This window comes from Pogonomyrmex barbatus, unplaced genomic scaffold, assembly GCF_055798465.1.
Source record: "Pogonomyrmex barbatus isolate J1 unplaced genomic scaffold, ASM5579846v1 scaffold1, whole genome shotgun sequence".
In the NCBI taxonomy this organism is placed as follows: domain Eukaryota; kingdom Metazoa; phylum Arthropoda; class Insecta; order Hymenoptera; family Formicidae; genus Pogonomyrmex; species Pogonomyrmex barbatus.
In genome coordinates this window covers 3,908,773-3,926,655 of record NW_028297098.1, presented here as the reverse complement: position 1 = coordinate 3,926,655, position 17,883 = coordinate 3,908,773, and the positions used below count along the sequence as shown (strand labels likewise).

Below are 17,883 nucleotides of genomic sequence, written 5' to 3'. Positions count from 1 at the left end.
TTCGTTGCCTTGGATAAATATGGCAATGCTATGCGATTGTTTCAAGCTTAACGCGTCCACCGAATCGAAATATCACCCGTTCGCCTACTACGAGGAACGCAAGGTGAAATGTTGGTAATTAGCAAGTTCGTTGATGATAGAAGATAATAAGAATTATCAAAATTAATTTTTTTTTTAACAAAATGCGCATTATAAAAGTAGCCAAAAGATCCATCGTTGATTTTCCTCTTTATTTACACGTTTTTTTTTTTATATGTATACGTCTGTAATATTTTTAACTTTTTATTAATATCGTGAAAAAAAAAAACAATATTACATTGTGTGCATACAATTACTGCTTATAATTCCTTATGTCTATATGTAGAGCCAGTATGAGAGTGATAGAACGACTTTTAGGGAATAAAAATTCATGTAGTCACTAAAAGAACGTTTACCTAGCGTAATCGCGCGCTCTATCCGCGTAAATCCACATCTGCTGAATTTGCGTCGTTATTCCCGGCATAAAATCTTTTTAAATGTGCTCATTTTCTCAAGGAAACATACGCTTTATGCCGCAATAAAAGTAGCAGTCGGTCGCAACGGTCTCGCGCGTCGACAGAAAGAGAGACAGAGACGGAGAGAGAAAGAGGGGAATACAAGTGTCGTCGCGTCTAGTTCTCATTAGGATGCGAGGAAGGTGCATGGCATATAATACGGGAGGCTAAACGACAGTTATATTTCGTCGTCTCTTCAGTCTTTGAGCGCTCGAAAGCGTGTACAAGTGAAGATTTTTCGAATAAAAGCGCTACGAGGATGTGTTCTTTACCCCGTTATCGTTGTCGTACCATTATATCGTAGTATCTTCGCTCTTGGACCGCCTATTATCGCATAAAGAAAAGAAAAAAAAAAGGAAAGAAAAAGCTCTTTACGCGAGATAAAACATCCTGTAAAGCACGCAACAAAATAGCAATGATAACAAAGCATTTTCCACGTTATTAAAATCCTTATTTAAGAACATATTTATCCTAATGTTTGCGATGGGAGAAACTTATGACCAAGCAGTTAATTAACACGACGCGGAAATTTATGAGATTTCATGATAAATCACGACTGATATGAGTTTCTTGTTATATTTCTAATGCTAAAACAGCAGAGTAGAATGGTTCTGTTCGAATTAAGCGACGCACGCAAAAAAATAATTTCACGTAGACCACTTGAATTTACCTGTACTACTTGCCTGAGAAAGTTTTTCATGAAGTTTCACGGACTTTCATGCCTTATCAGATTAGCAAGCGGTTTTTTCCTTGCCCCGAAAAATTTACATAAATTATCGTATGAATTATCATACGTATAAAAATTGAATTGAATATTATAATTTTTAGATATTTTAAAAATGTATATAATATTAAAAATAGAATAGTTATATCATCATAGTTCTATTGAAGCGATAGACGTACTTTTGTTATCTCTCTGAAGTGGAAAGAACAGCAAATTTTGTATGGTAGAAGTGTATAATCCATTTATCTAATTGAAAATATCGCATTTGCTTTCGATTCCATACGAACAGAACGTCTCAAAGTGCATTTCCTATAAATTTCAAGTACAAGCATACAAATTACCATAGTGCGATTGTCGCCAGACCGCGAATCAGAGCATTCGTGGGCACGAATTTACATACTCGGCGACGTATGCGCGCGCACAATTTGCATTTATGTAAGTGCATAATTCGTTATGAAATGCAAGCACAATGACTATTAGCTTCCAAGATTAGTCTACGTCGAGCGACGATTCGCAGCGCTCTGGAGATTCTATTGTTCGCAAGTGACTATTAAATTCAAGAATATCCCATTCAGCCTTTATTCGAATTAACTTGAAATCGAATTATACGTTATCATACGATGTAGAAGCATTCGTATAAATGTGGGATTTTCGTCACTAAGATTATTAATTTATGCGGTTTGCATGTAGCATATAGTCACGAGAGAGGGGAGACTGCCTTTATTCTTCTTTATTCTCGTCATAATCATATAATGCTTTAAAATTAAAGAATAACGCTATTAATAATAAAATTCTTAATAAATAAATTAATAAAATTCTTTGTCATATCAAAACGCGAATAATATTTAATTTTGTTATTCGAAGAATATTGACTATTACATATTTGTTATACTAAGATATATATCAATGTTACATAAAATAGAGCATGAAATATATAACATATTTATTCATAATCAGTGCATACGGAATTACAGATGGATTATCTAAAATATCTGTGTCGAAATAAAATTCTGTTAAATTAATCCAAAAATTATGTATCATAAATACTTGCTTTGAATTATTTCTCATATCGAAAAATAACAATACAATTCCATCGCTTCTTCAGTTCTTCTGAAAATTTTAACTGTTCATATGAAATGTTATATTAATCGTTAAAAAGAGAATGCGGTCACTCGCTTTTCATATCGATTCAAAGTCAAACGTCGCACGGTGTCGGTGCGGCTATAACGCGAGAAGAGAGATTCCTTTTGAAACACGTACAGGCTGCTGGTGAACTTGTAACGACGGCTCCTCGGGACCATTTCTGCCTGTCGTAATCTTTCTTCGCTTTATGCGATCGTAACGGACTGCGTCGCGCTAGAGCGACTCGTGACCACCGCACTTGCAGTCGTTCCATATTTAAGGCGACAGTTCGCCGTGAATAAAGACCGCGAGCGAGGACTTAATGCCACGGCAGTCTGACGCGCGAAACGAGATCGTCTCTCACTCGTTCTGCACGCCGACTGCACGCCGTGGCTCGTAAACGCGCGTGAGAAGTGCGACGGGGGTCTGCCTCGCGTTAAACGTTTTACTGCGTTATTACCATCTTGTTCCACGCGGGAGCACGTGGACGCGCCCCTTTTACGCCACGTCTCGCCTTTTACGCCGCGGAAACGTGACACCGTGAAGAAAAAGTTATTTCGCCGGCCGTGCGTTACGGGGCGTTATCCGTAATCACTTCGGCAACATCTCGCCGTCGCGAGATAGCGAGTTAAACGAGATTTTCATTTCGTCGATGGCGGAACGAGTTTATTTCAACGTCGGCCAAGTGCACCGTCAACCACCACCACCATCACCACCATCACCACCACCATCATCACCACCGTTGCAGAATTGGTATTTCGTTAGTGTAGCGATTTTTGCATTATGCATTCGTTTGACGATCGAGCGCGCGTTTGATATCCGACTTTTAATCGGCCTCATTAAACCGGGTCGCTCGAGAATTTGTCGACGACGATGACGGGGCCTTGCGACAGCCCATAAAAAATTCATGAGCGCCAGTAATTTACTTCCTTCATCGCGAAGCCGGCCCTTGATCTTCTACCCTTACATTTTCCACGGAGAAAGCTCCTCCGTCGGGGTCGCGCTAACGCCGCTACGCTTTACCCTCGTCGGCGGAGATTTAGCGTTGCGATATGACGATGCTTTCCGAGGACAGCTTAAAGAATTGGCAATGGCTGGGACAGGTTATACAGGCGAAACATCGTTTATCCGGATACGGAGACCATCTGTCATGGCAACGATAACGAAAACTATTTTCCACCATCCATTACCGAGATCGCTTAAGCTGCATCGCTCAACCCCTTCTGTGCTCTCGCTAAAGGGGTTACTCTTTTTCAATTAGAAAAAAAGAACTTTTCTGAGATAACGACTGCGTCGTTAGTGCGGACCGGCCGTAGAAGTGCGATAACTTCGATCGATCGCTTGCTGTTAAAGTATTTCTTACGCGGCGGCCACCATAATGGCGGCGTTTCTTCAAAGTTTCCTTTATTGTACAGCTGTATTATTTTCGTCCGTGGCGAATCGACTCAGCGAAATCACGAACTTCATTTGCCGGTGCATTAGAGTCACCGTGATTCTTGATTGCGAGCTCGCTGTAGTTGTAAAATATCACCATTCAACAAATTAAAGAATATTACTTTTATCGCGTATGAATAAATGTTTCACACTCGCAAGTAAAATTTGCAAATACCTAGTATATGAAAATCGCATCAAAAGATCAAAATGTGCAATAATCTCATAATTAATAAAATCATACCTATTAAGATTTTAATCTTCGACTAGTTTATTCATACATAGATTCTACCAATCGCGTAATATTTTCATAATTTTTTTTCTAAGCTTTTAGTAATGCCATATTTCATTATGTGATGTTTTGCATCATATATTATTATGATATTTATGATTTATACTTATTACAAAATTGAATTTAATTTACATAATGTTTCTTTCATTCTTTATAAAAAGAACATTAGAGAATGTAAATTCATTGTATTAAAAAAAGCAAAAATAAATTCAAAAGTCGTATCGTGCATAATAAATGAAAGAAATTAATTAATTAATTTAATTAATTATTTTAATTAATTAACTAATTAAATTAATTTAAAATCGAGAAAGTATGTCTAATGTATATAAATATGAAACTTTAAGCGTATAATTTTCTAAGGGACTGTAATACAATTATAAAAGAACAGTTGGAAAAATTGAAAAAGAAAAGTCTCGCGTATGAACCGATATTGCCATGTTCAATTTTATTTGCTCGTTATATGCTACACGTGGAGAAAGCATTTGTCGCAGTTTCAAGATATTCATTTGATCGCGAGTGCCTTCTAATTAAAGTTTATTGCACGATACGTGTGAAAGAAGGTTGAAAATCAATGGTTATCATCGAAGCTTTTCCAATTCCTGATATCATTTTAAAAATCATCGCAGATTTGAGAATTATTGATATAGAAAAGTGTCTCATTTACGCATTTGCGAGCTTTAGATCATGAGCAAATATCATAATGTTATATGACAGCCGTATTACCACGGAATGGGTACGAAAAGAGAGAACAAGAGAAAAGGAGAACGTATCGCGCAACCACTGGTATGGAAAGTCAGCGAGTAATTTAATAACGCCCGAGGCCGTGTCGACTCTCCGTCGACCTTAACGACGAACTTTTCCGTCCGTTTAAACACGATAATAACGAGAGTGGCCTCGCGCCAACGCAGTCGTAACGCCGATAACAGCGACGATATGGTAACTACTCCGGTACTTTCATGAAACGATTCCGGATAGTCCGGTGGTGGTATAGCTCTCGTAAAACACGTTGGACAATCAAAACGACAGGTAAATGGTATCGCTTCGTCGATATTTCATACGAACGTTTCACGCACTTTGTAGCGACAGAATGCTGTACCTTATATAGAATATATTTCAGTGCATTGATTCGCCGCTTTAAATAGAAAATATAACACTATATTGATAAATCTGCAAAACATATATATATATATATATATATATATATATACATTTTATAATACGCAATGTTTATTTATTAAAATATAATATTAGCTTTATTTCTAATTTTTTATAGAAGATATATTACATTACAGTAAATACATAAAAAAGACGACACATAGTAATATTTTTATCGCTAAAAAGAAATATATATACATTATCCATGCATAAGGAAAATTTATAGAGAAAAAACAAAAATAGTTATTAATTTGCTTTAATTGAAATATCAAATCTATTTCAAGTTTATTACACTATTTTATCATATTATAGCACGATGATAATAATGTTAGGCTCAGCCTTTAATCGGCTTCGTATAAGGCTGCTATATTATTGACTTTTACTACTAAAATCATGAAAACCATAATTTTGATGAATTGGAATCATTAGTTGATTAAAAATTTTTATGTAATGTAATGTAATCATATAATCATTGTTATTATAATTATGTAAATAAACATAAACATTCATTTCGTTAATACAGAAATTAATAATTATCTGACATTAAAAAATGAAGATAACTAAATAAATATATTATAATCATGCTTCGGTTATGCATGTGAAAAATTATTTTTAAAATTATATCTAATAAACAAAGCTGGCTAATATCTGAGCACCAAACCAGTTGAAATTAAATAGCCATCATTACCTTTATGATATCTGATCATAATTTTAACGTAAACTGCCATCCAGGAAGCAGAATAGTTAACGGCATGTGAGTATCACGGTCCATTCGACCCTCTCTCCTCTCACTTCCCTCCGTTCACTTTGCGCTCCGTGGTTCAATAACAATCGGAGCGCACTCTCTTCAGGTTTTTCGGCTAGAGAAATCGAGAGACCGAGGGGACTCCCTAGCCATCCGACACGCTTCACGCTCCGAAGATGATCGTCCAACTATTCCGGCGGTCTGGCCGTATCCACTGCGCCGAATCGATATCGACCTACCCGAGGTCGAGAGGTGTGCAGCGGATACGTGTCGTCGCGACGCTGTGCACCACCGACGTTGTACGGAACACGCGTACATTTTCTTTTTGCGTATATTTTGTATATATGGCGTTCCCCGCGCGCGGGCGGGTTACCAGTGAAATCGGCGGGATCGCGAGGGAATGGCGTATGTGTATACACACATTCGTGGAAGCTTAGCCATGAGTAATGGCGTACGGCGGCAGGGAGAACCCGGACGGTTGCCGGTGGTTAATTATACGGTGGGATTAGCTTGGCCGGCACCGCCGCAAACCCACCTCTATAATTTTCTCGAGGGTTCAAATTCGAGCGTAAAGCGAGCTCCTACTCTCGAAAGTGGGAACAGCGCAAGAGAGAAAGAGAGAGAAAGAGAGGAGGGGAGAGGCACGTAAGAGGAAAGTATAGAGAGAGGGAGAGAGAGAAGGAGGAAGTAGAGATGACGGTGAGGCTTTGCATGAGATAGCGCATCCTGATTGCGTTCACGCTATGGTGTGTATGTTCTATTTACTATCTATTAGAATTCAACTCTTGGCGTACAAACGCACGCGCAAAGAGAGAGTGGGGGAAAGAGAGAGAGAGAGAGAGAGAGAGAGAGAGAGAAAGAAAGAGAGATTCTGATTTTACTATTTCATAACCAATTGCAGTGATCGTTCGATGTAATAATTATTTCACGCAATCAAAACCAATTACAATGTTAAAGATATCGAGAAAAGCTATGCATGATTCACAATTTAACTCATATATAATTAAAACATAAATAAAAGTGTAAGAGGATTTTCACATAGAATTATATATGGTAGATCTTAATCATTGCCTGAAATACCAAGAGAAATCTGTAATATTTCTTTTATAAATCCAAATCTAATGAATTTCATACGCATTTATTCTTTTCTAAAATATTTTTATTTATATTTAACAGGAATATTTGATATATAATTATTACAGTAAAAGTAAATTTTTTTGTTAACCATAAAAAATTTCATGAAGAATATGGAATGATATAAATTTCTTAATAAAAAACAAAAATAAATAAATTATTAAATAAATAGATTATTGTTAATAAATTGTTGTTCAAAAAGATAACATTTTTGTTAAAAAATAAATATAATTAATATGTAAGTGCCATGAAATTTCACCATGGCAATGCAATTAATTCACTTCCACTACAAATAATACGAAACATATGTCTTCTGACAATTCGTACAAAGAACAGCGATTTATTGTCGTATCATCATTTCTCTCTCTCTCTCTCTCTCTCTCTCTCTCTCTCTCTCTCTCTCTCTCTCTCTCTCTCTCTCTTTCTCGTTTCAAAATTGTGACCCTTACCAGCATTATCGACCGATATGTCTCCTGCGCAAGGGATCAAGTGGGATCTTGAATGGAGAAAGGGAAAAGAGGATTGCCATAGAAGATAAAAAATAGATAAACAGATAGGAAACGATGGAGAAGAGAGAACGTTATCGAAGATCGAGAAGGGGAGATCAAACGTAACTTGTTACAATCGATGATAGCAATATTATCTCGAAAAATCTCCCTTTCCAACAAAAGAGGGCGGGAAAAATCGTGTTGCTCGCGAATCATTAGGTTTGTCGATTGCAGGCCGCTTGCAATCAATTCTTGCGTCGCGTTGAAGATACAGAAACAAATGCAAAAATGATTTCTTTAACAATCTAAAAAGATATTAATGTATATTCAAGCCAGTTCGATTATAAGTAATTGTCACGTATCTACAAATTCTTTTCTAGTTAAGTTATCTGCTTCACTTCCATTGGCGTATCGCGGTTTAGTTCGTCCATTTAGATTCGTACTAGGTTTATTCACGCCTCGCTTCCTGATTATATCGCCAAAATCCTGGGGATAGAATCGAATCTAACAGTTCTGAGGGGTACAAGATAAGGTAGTGAGAACAAACAGGAAAGATAAAGCAATAAAGGTGAAATAGATTGGAAAATTTATATCGTTTGATTCACCGACCGGAAATTTGGGAATTTAGAGATGCCGCCATTTTCTACGCATGATGAAAAAGGCAAAGCAACGATGTGGCAAAAACTCTCAGCTTTCCGATGTTCGATAAACAAAGCTCTGTCTGAGAAGAGAAAAATAAACCTGATCTGTTAAACAAAAATACGAAGTCCACTCGTCAAACGACAAGTTTACAATAAGAATAACATTAATTTCATGTTTATGATTAAAAAATGCAACATAAATTTTCAACAAATACAGTGCATGCTTACTCGTTTATTTATTTTGTATAATTTCAGTATTTTTTATTGACATTTACAACAAATTTTCATCAATATCAAAGCTAAAAATGAATTAGAGATATTACAAATTATATTAAAATTAATTTTAGATATTAGGATGCGTTCGGAAATAACACCCTGGTGCATCCGGGTATCATTTTATCCTTATTTAACATCCGACGAAAAATTTTCGAACGCATCTTTATAGATTAGTTAAAATTTTATAAATATAATTAAATACAGTTTTGCTCCTGCATCTCTAAATATGGATAAAACAGGATAAAAGTAACACAATAAGAAATACTATCATGATAAATCCAATAAATTCACATAATAACAATAATCTCTGTTTTCTATGTATAACATTTATGTATAAATATATGTAACAATTTCTCGAATAATTTTGGGAAAGTCAATTTTGATATCTAATATAATACTTTCAGATTTGTTTATTTTCGTGTTGTGTTTTTATAAATCTCTATAATATTAAAATGTTTTTGTCAAAAAGTTAAATTTAAAAGGATTTAAAGGATTTTAAATTTAAACATGAAACCAAAATGAAATGCTCGTTTCTATTCCAGTGTCCATAGTTTCTTCTTGCTATCTAAAATCGAATAATTCCAAAATATATTCGAAGATATGAAGATATATGTCATGCAGAGATATCATACAGAAATCGACTTCAAAAAATCACATCATAAAATATTGGAAATTTCAAAACTTTCTGTAACACATTGACGTTATGTGATATTTGGAGATGGGTATCAAAAGTTTATAATGTATTAGATTGAGTAAGTCTATAAGTGAAACAATAACCTATGATGATAGATAAAACAACAAAAGCCTGAAATTAACATTTTGAAAGAAAGAAAATTAGAAAACGCTAATGTCGAATTTACAGTTTCTTTCATGTCTCATTCAGCCCAGAGCCACCACACTTAGGGACGCCCACGCGGAATTAAACTTGTTCTTTTGCGCAACAATACACTGGGACGAGATTCGCGCGAACATGGTGTGACGGGTAGGTAGCGTGTCCGAGATTGACGGTAGGTACGGTGAATCCGGCGGATTTGGAATAAAACCGGCGGGTTTACGAGGTCGACTTTGATTGCGCCGCCGGTCCATGCACGCTATTGCGACGTGGACGAACGAATAATCGAAGGGATTGCCAGGTGGTTGTCAGAACATTCGGCCGGGCTCCCCGACGCAGCGGCACACCCCCGGAGCGACAGATATTGCTTTTCCACGGCATCGTAAATTCACGGCAGCGTGTATTAATGCCCGTCCCGTCACAGGGAGGAACGCACGAAATTTCCGTACTCCGTCTTTCTCCCGGCCCGTCCGTCGTTCTACGCGCCGTTATTCATCGCCGTGCCGCCGCGTATCTCGCGCCTCCGTACACTCTTACTTCGTAATCGATGAGCTGCTGGGGTACAAAAAAGATGCACTGTAAGGCAGCTGCATACGTGACGATAGCACTATGAAAAAGTTCCGATGAAATGTTACAGACGGCGTCACGATGATATTCCTCTCGGAATATATTTTTGCCTTCACGTTTCGTCATGTAGTATGAAAAAAGTAGCGAAGTTGTAGAATCGAGGACTCGGCATAAGGAAGGAGGTAAATGCTAATAATAAAAGAAAAAATTTTCAGCTCATATTTATTAAAATGTAAGTACAGATATAGCTCACATTGAACTTTTATGCTACGAACTCCTCACCAGAAGTGTTCATTTTAGACTTTTATAGTGGCATTATTCTTGGCGCATAAAACCTTCAGAAAATGTGATATTTAAATTACTTCATGATATGACTCTGACATGCGTAAATAAAAATAGCTAGCTAAATTCATCTCTATACTATTAAATAAAAATGAGTGATAATTTAAAATACTATTCGAGAAAGAAGGTTGTTAATAAAAAATAATGTAAAACAATTCATTTGTATTAAAATTTATTTGTAACACATACTGCTGTGATGCTATACATTCCAAATATTACAATGAGTAATCAAGTTTTAAAACACGATATATGACATTTTAGGAGATTTTTGAACAATTGTAGCGTATGTACGCAATGAAATGTAGCAAAGGATTAATCAAACTGACAAAATTTCGTGCGTTGATGCGACATGACGTATCTCTCGTGTGAAGTTGATAACTTGATAAGCGGAGCAGACACGTCATATCACGAGAGAACCGAAACAGCGAGGCAAGGGTGTCAGTAATGAGCTATCCGAGCTCATTAATTAAGCACACCGGCGAACATATTCCGCGCATCTTGCGGCATCGTACAACCAGCCACTTGCGGCGCCGAGATGAAACCTCACGCGGAAAGATAGAAATTTGCTATATAACGTTTGCTGATCGTTTGCCTTCTATTCGTGTGAACGAGTCACTGGAGGGCTGCTTCACGCTCCGCGCCAAGGTTATTAGCGTAGGAGCCATATAAACGGCGAAGAGCACGGTCGGACTAACGAGCTAAGCCGGAATTTATGCTTCTGACAGAATTACGCGTGACAATGCCTCGATATAAAATCGCTTTGTTACAGGAAGCTCGCCGTTACACGAAGAATGCCTCGGGAAGGAGGCATTCTCGCTCTTTGTGTCTGGAGAACGCAAGAAATCCCGGAACGAGATGCACGCGATGCACTCCTCAAGAGTCGCGATTTAACAAACGCACGCATGCTCTCATTTATTGATTTCATTATGATATGATACGCGATATCCGCTTTATCGGAAATTGCAATGCGCATATGACGATGACGGTCGCGGACAATAATTGCGTGGCTCACGCTCGAAATCCGGTAAATCCACGTTTGCGAAAATTCGTATTATTCCGATACACTGTATACAGTACGCTTCATATAAAGCCAACCAGATCAGTATACCAGTTGAAAAACATTAGAGAAAGGGGAGAAATATATTTCTCTCTTTTTTAATAAAACATGATCGGTTTGATTTTTCGAAGGACAAACTGTCACAAAAATATTCCAATCAAATATAATTACACGAAATAATTGTACCTTCTGAAAGACAGCGTGAAATCAGAAGTAATAAAAAAAAAAAATAATTCTTTCTACGTATGGGAAGGAAAAAACTTTTTTTTCACTGCATCACGAAATAGCAGGATCTACATCGGTAAGATTGGAAAATAACGGGATACAGGAATGCTGCGAGCGATCCTCAGGCAGCGTCATTCCTATGATATGAAATGTACGAAAATATACGCGGACTCGGTTCACTGCCGACCAGCCAAGCCGCGCCGTGCGCGTTTCTGCCGCCCTTTTCCAATCTCGCCGATGTCATGTATAGTTTTTGTTTCACGTCGAAAGGCTGACACGCGTACGCGCGAGTTGACAGATTCTCGGCTCGGCAGCGCCGCAGCACCGTCAGGATTGTGCTGCGGGATTACGTCGAACGTCACATCCTCCGCTTTTCCTCCGCGTCCGCTTCGTATCCGGTGTGTGTGTGTGTATGTGTGTGTGTGTGTGTGTGTGTGTGGGGCACAATCTCTGACTGCCTCCCCGACTCGTTTTTCGCTCGTTGTAGAACGCGTATAATACGAGTCGCCTCGCCATAGAGAGACGTCGACGACGAGAAGTTTCGGCGGCGACAGACGGTTTCGAGAGTAGGATCGGGGGGGGGAGCACCGATGGTACTTGAAATACGCCCGCGAGACAACGGTTGGTCGTATAAGTTTAATCCTACGTGACGATATAACCTTCTCGGAGCTCTTCTCGCGTTAGTTCACTGTCTCTTTTCGTGTCCTTATCCTCTTCCTGGAGAAAGAGTAGACGAGAGTGGAAGAGAAGATAGCAAGTGTACTCTCATCAAGCTCCCCCGGCGCAATGAGACATCTTGCATAATCGTCATTTTCCTATTCTTATTTTAATTTCAACGAGCTATAAGTTACATAAAATGTACGTAAATGTTGCGTACATGTAGCATAATTATATAGTTTAATAAAAACACGCATCGCTACGCTATCGAGTATCTAATGAGGTATTAGAATTAATCGAAAACGTTATTGATCTAAGGACGTTTGTAAATTGTAGTTTATATATATATATAATGGTTAGTTTATTCCAATATATAACTAAATAATCAACTAACTTTTCTCATATATTACATTTTAATGAATATCTTCAATTAAATATTGAGCTGCATCAATAAAAAGCTATCAATAATTTTTCATCAATAATGCTATTTATATATCATTGAAACGTCGAAACTTTACATTTGTTAAATAAATTATCATTAAAATTCTGTTCTCACAACCAGAAATAGGATCCACAGATATAACTCAGAAAACAACTTTTATTGGGAAGCATTCGAAAAAAGCTCTCTATTCTTCGTAGCGAATACTCCTCCTCAGTAGGATTATCGTTTTTAAGATATGCGGCGCTTGAGCATCAAGCTGTTATGCGGAATTTATATAACCCAGGTGTGAGACGGTCGTGCACACAAAGTGGCATTCAAAGCGTCCCGCTGAGCGGAAGATCAAGCTACGAGCACGACGACGATCCATTTGGATTCGTGACACGCGCTAAACAGATTTGACGGCAACGAGGAGACGCGCCGTGGGGTTTTCGCCACGCCGGCGCGCCGGAAGATTACGTCCGTCGAGCGGCGTAACCGCAGAATTCTGAAAACATATGATATCCGGCGAAGCAGCGCGCATGACTTGGCCTATGGCCTATGGCCTATGGCCTGTTGTCTCATCTAACTCCGCGCCGGCAGTTTATTTAGTTTGGTATTCCGTCGTCGCCTGTATCCGGCGATACAACTCGCCGCGTGATATTCGATTTAATCCTTCCCTAAATCCCACGTCTGGCGATAATAATAAGTTATAACGTCTCGGAAGTCGGGAGTTTCCTCCTGATCCGCCGTGGTACGCGTGATGCAGATAACGCACGAGATTCTTCTCGCTCGTGAGAAGCAGCGTCCAGCCAGTTTTCGCTTTGAGAGAGAGGCTGCATTAGCAAATAAGTGAGTTACCTGTTTTAAATTCTACTCTGAAGAGCTAACAAGATAGATTTTTTTGCACGGCGTTTTTTTATAATTCCGTAAGTAATTGAACATAACTTTATTCGTATTCGAACACGGAAAATTCGCGACAAATTAATTTCTTTGCTACCTTATCGCAAAAGTGATGTAACGTTATATGATAGAATTCCAAATTTCGGCCATCGAGGGACAGCAGCGGAATGTCGTTCTCCGGACTGTGATAAATATTGTTTGAACTTTCATCCTCTGGGCTTTGCATGCTTTGAGCAACGTTGCAACGAGCTACCAGCTCTGAGTAGAATTTAATGTTTGTTACGTCCAGCGTAACATAGATGTAACCCCTGCCCCTCTGAAGTACGGCTTACGTAATGTGCAACTTAATCCGCAGTCCCAAATCTCGTGCTTCGTAATAACACCGGCACTTCGTCATAATTTCATGCTTAGTTTAACGCTGCGAATGTACTCGCGCCACTGCTCTGTGCGGCGGAGACGAAATGCACTACGATACAATTTGGTGCTTTCCACTTTAACGATTCGCTCCATGATATAGCGCAGAGCCTGGGTCATGTCGGCCCGCTATATTAAAATTTAAGACGCGGTACTGCGAAATGCGCGAAATAATATTTTATTCTGGCTTTAATGGATGATATTTGCCTCTACACCGGCCTGCGCCAGGCGCAATGCAACGACAAAATCCACATTCCGGAATCCAATATTCTTCCGCATTACCTTTGACGTTACTCCGGTCTCGAGACCGATTCCTTTCTGTACGCTCCGTTTTTCTTCCCGTTTTGCCGCTCGACGGAGACTATACGAAATTTGATGATGCGCTTTAATCCTCCTCCCAGTGATTTAATCCTTCGGGATTTTCGTTCGACTGTATATACAACAGTTTCGTTCTGTACAATTTGCGACTGAAATAGACTCGTAAATAGAATCTTAAACTTACAATGATAGTGATTTCAATCTTTATTCAGTTATTTATTGACATTTTATTATATAAAGAAAAAAACCAATACAATATCGACAAAAATTGCAACAATTTCGTGTAACAATGTGCTATGTATAAATATCATTTACACATATTAAAATAATGAACATAATGTACAAAAATGTTACTCTTTTTAAACAAAAATTAGCTATTAAATCATAAAATATTAGATAAAGATAATTTATTTAAAACATTACAAACCAAAATGTACACTCACAAAGATTCGCTCTATAATGATAATAACGACAAAGGAAAAACTCGTGCAGCTTATTTAACGTTAATTCCGAATTAAAGAGTTATTAGTCCAAATGGCTGCGCTGAAGAATTATGAAGTATTATGATCAAAGAATTCTCTCAAAATTACACGGTTATTTCATTATACTGTCCATTATCGTATAAACAATACGATCCCCGGTGAAACACGTCGTCGAGGAGTCTGTAACGAAGCAACGGATGATAAAACCCTCCGTATCTCTCTCTCTCTCTCTCTCGGATCGCGCACAAATATTCAGCCTTTCTCCGCTCAACGGCGTAGATCCGATTATAAACCGGCGAGCCTTTCCGCAGTCGTAATTTTCACATTAGCGCCGCTCGGCGGGCAACCTAATTCGATGATACCACTGCTAGCCGCGGTCACTGTTCGACCACCGACAGCAAACTCACCCTCTCGCCCGCGACTCTTCGGAATATTTGCCGTGCCACCCGGGGGATAACGAATATATCGCGTGCCCGTAACGACCTTTCAATAAATCGCATTCCCGCCCTCGCCCGCATCAAATCAAATTTCCGGTTCGGCCCGAGGCCATCCGCGGTGTGAGAAATTCGACGATGATCCGGAATAAGGTTTACGTAGCCGATAGGTCGATATGAGGGTATGAGACGAGGTGAGACGAGACTCTTCTCGGTGGACCGGGTCTGCCACCGATAGAAATGGATTGCTTTATGTCAAATCGAGGAACCGCTTCTTCGGTACTCTTCGAATAAGCAACAATAAAATTGAATCTTTGCTATCGTTGATAGATGCATATATATATATATGAATGAGCGATCAATCAATGAGTGATTTAATGTATATTAATCTCTTATAAAGTGACATAATTATATTTGTTTTTAAAGAATATAGTTTTGTTATGCTTATGATTAAATATAAATTGAAATGATTATTCTTCCATTTTGTTTTAACAGTTTAAACAGTATACTTATAGAATCATTTTAAAAGATAAAAAAGTGTACTAATCTATAACATAAGGCATACATAGATTCATAGATTCATAATATTCATGCAGAAATTGCAGATGTATCTTCGTGCTTTTCAATATTCAATCCTTAATATATTAATACAATAAAATATATTAAAAGATATATTAAAAAAGTACTAGACATTTGTAAGATATTTTTCAATTATAATACAAGTTTCAATTATTATTCAGTAAAATATTTTCTGTTTGCATGCTATATTCTTCAAATATGTTAAAAATATTGTAAAAAAATCAAAGATTAATCAAGAATTATAACGTAATATTCAAATAAATTTTATCATTAAACAATAATTACTCCATTAGTCCATTTAATTCATTTATTTATTTAAACTTAAAACTAATTGATGATAAATACAAAATCAGTTTTCATTTATATCGTTCCTCTTATTTATGAAATTGATTGATCGTAATAAAATCATATATTGAATGACAGTCGCATCGTGACACATCTTACATAAAATCTGTATCTTCGATTATTATGTATAGTCGAGAGAACAAGGTATTACTAGATTTGTATTCACACTCCTCCCGACGATCTCGACAGCGCCCTTGTTGATCCCAAGTCGACCATCGAATATCCTTGTAATTTCCGGCGCGCAAGAATGACCACGGCGATACGAAACCGGAAATGAGTGTCGCCGCTATTCGTCTCGCGAACTCACTTCCGTCAAGGTTCGAGCCTTTAACAACCGAGACTCCTGAACATGTAGAAAGTTTATTGAGTCGCTTGATGGTTGTTATTTTCATTGATCTTTGTCGTTGCATCTTATATTTGTACATGGAGCTTAAATATTCATGTAAACAATATTAATCAATTGAATACAGTCAAATTTCAAAACGTAAATTTGCCAAATAGTAAATCACGATGCGTTGGAGAAATATTGTCTTATGGATATAAATGCCTAATGTAGAATTATAAAATATAAATGTAAAATATAATGTAGAATTATAAAATATAAATAATATAAAATACTTTTATAATATTTATCTTTAATATTTTATTATGTTTCTTTCGGTATACTAAAAATTTCTTTTGATTCTATTTGTATTATTCAAAAAGCTAAATATCATTTAACGAAGTATGTTGTCGCATATTTATCTGACATATAATTTTTTAAAAAACATATTTCCAATAATGTTAAAAATTAATAAACAATATTTAAAATATCGCTTTTGTGAAAATTACCTATGTTGAGAGTAATCAATGTGAACGAATTGTTTTTTTGATCTTTTGGGATTTTACTGTTTTGCCAGGAGCAAACAAAAAATTACGATTTTCTAGTTTTTTAAATAAATACTAAAATGCAATTTTTCGAACTCATATAGATTTTATCAATTGTGCCCATTTAATTTTTCAAAAACATTTAGCTTTGTTCTTTAAAATACAACAACTATTAATAATAATTAATTTAAAAAATGTTTCTTTAAAATTTGATTTACAACAGAAAGAATTTCAAGGTGTCCAATTTTTCTTTCGCTATTTCAATGTACCTTATACGTCTCTGATCGTAAATAATGACATTTCAGAAATGCAATAATTAAATTATATTATAAATAAAATATTTAATTTAGATTTAAAATCAGTATTAAAATCGAATATATAAAAAAATATATACTTCCATATCTTTTTCCATAAAAATACTTAATCTAAATATTTTTTCTCATAAATAAATATAAAAGATGCTCCAATCATTTGTATCTCGAGTATTGTACAGAATAACAGAAAAACGGATTTCGCGGAGGTATCGATCGGCGGTCATTTCACTGAGGAGGTTGCATTATGCTTACTCTCTTGTATCTTACCGTACGCTCATGCTGACGTTCAAACATAGACCAGAGATACATGCACGTATGCACGTATCTCCCGCCGATTTTTTTGCGAGATAAGTCAACCCGATTCCGCAGTAGTCCGTATCGATATAGAAGTTGTTTGCCGATGTATGGCTAGGAGCTATTTACTCGGTTGCTTCGTTTCGAATGGAACAACGTAGAACGTGGACGAGCATTGACGTAACTCTGCAAAGCGCAAGTTCCATAGAATACTACTGTAGCAGTTCGGCTTTGCAATCTTCTGCTTTGTGCGAGATTTCTTCAACGATCTTCCCCCGTTGCCAGAGCCCCTAT

At 37.1% G+C, this 17,883-nt stretch overlaps 1 protein-coding gene and 1 long non-coding RNA gene across 4 annotated transcripts in view; one reads left to right on the top strand and one right to left on the bottom strand.

Moving 5' to 3' along the window:
- Window positions 1-17,883, bottom strand: part of Invadolysin (leishmanolysin-like peptidase, invadolysin) — a 257,502-nt gene that overhangs the window by 64,736 nt on the left and 174,883 nt on the right. The window contains exon 1 of one of the 3 annotated variants that reach the window (XM_011647326.3): window positions 5,946-6,179. The exons of the other annotated variants lie outside the window; for them this stretch is intronic. The gene's annotated coding sequence lies outside the window, so the exon portion shown is untranslated. Of the gene's footprint in view, window positions 1-5,945; window positions 6,180-17,883 lie in introns of those variants that run through there. 3 annotated transcript variants of the gene reach the window in all.
- The window catches only part of LOC148937963 (uncharacterized), a 37,635-nt gene continuing 22,820 nt past the window's right edge, over window positions 3,069-17,883 (top strand). Inside the window, exon 1 of the long non-coding RNA XR_016139535.1 lies at window positions 3,069-3,132. This is a non-coding gene — a long non-coding RNA (uncharacterized LOC148937963). The remainder of the gene's footprint in view (window positions 3,133-17,883) is intronic.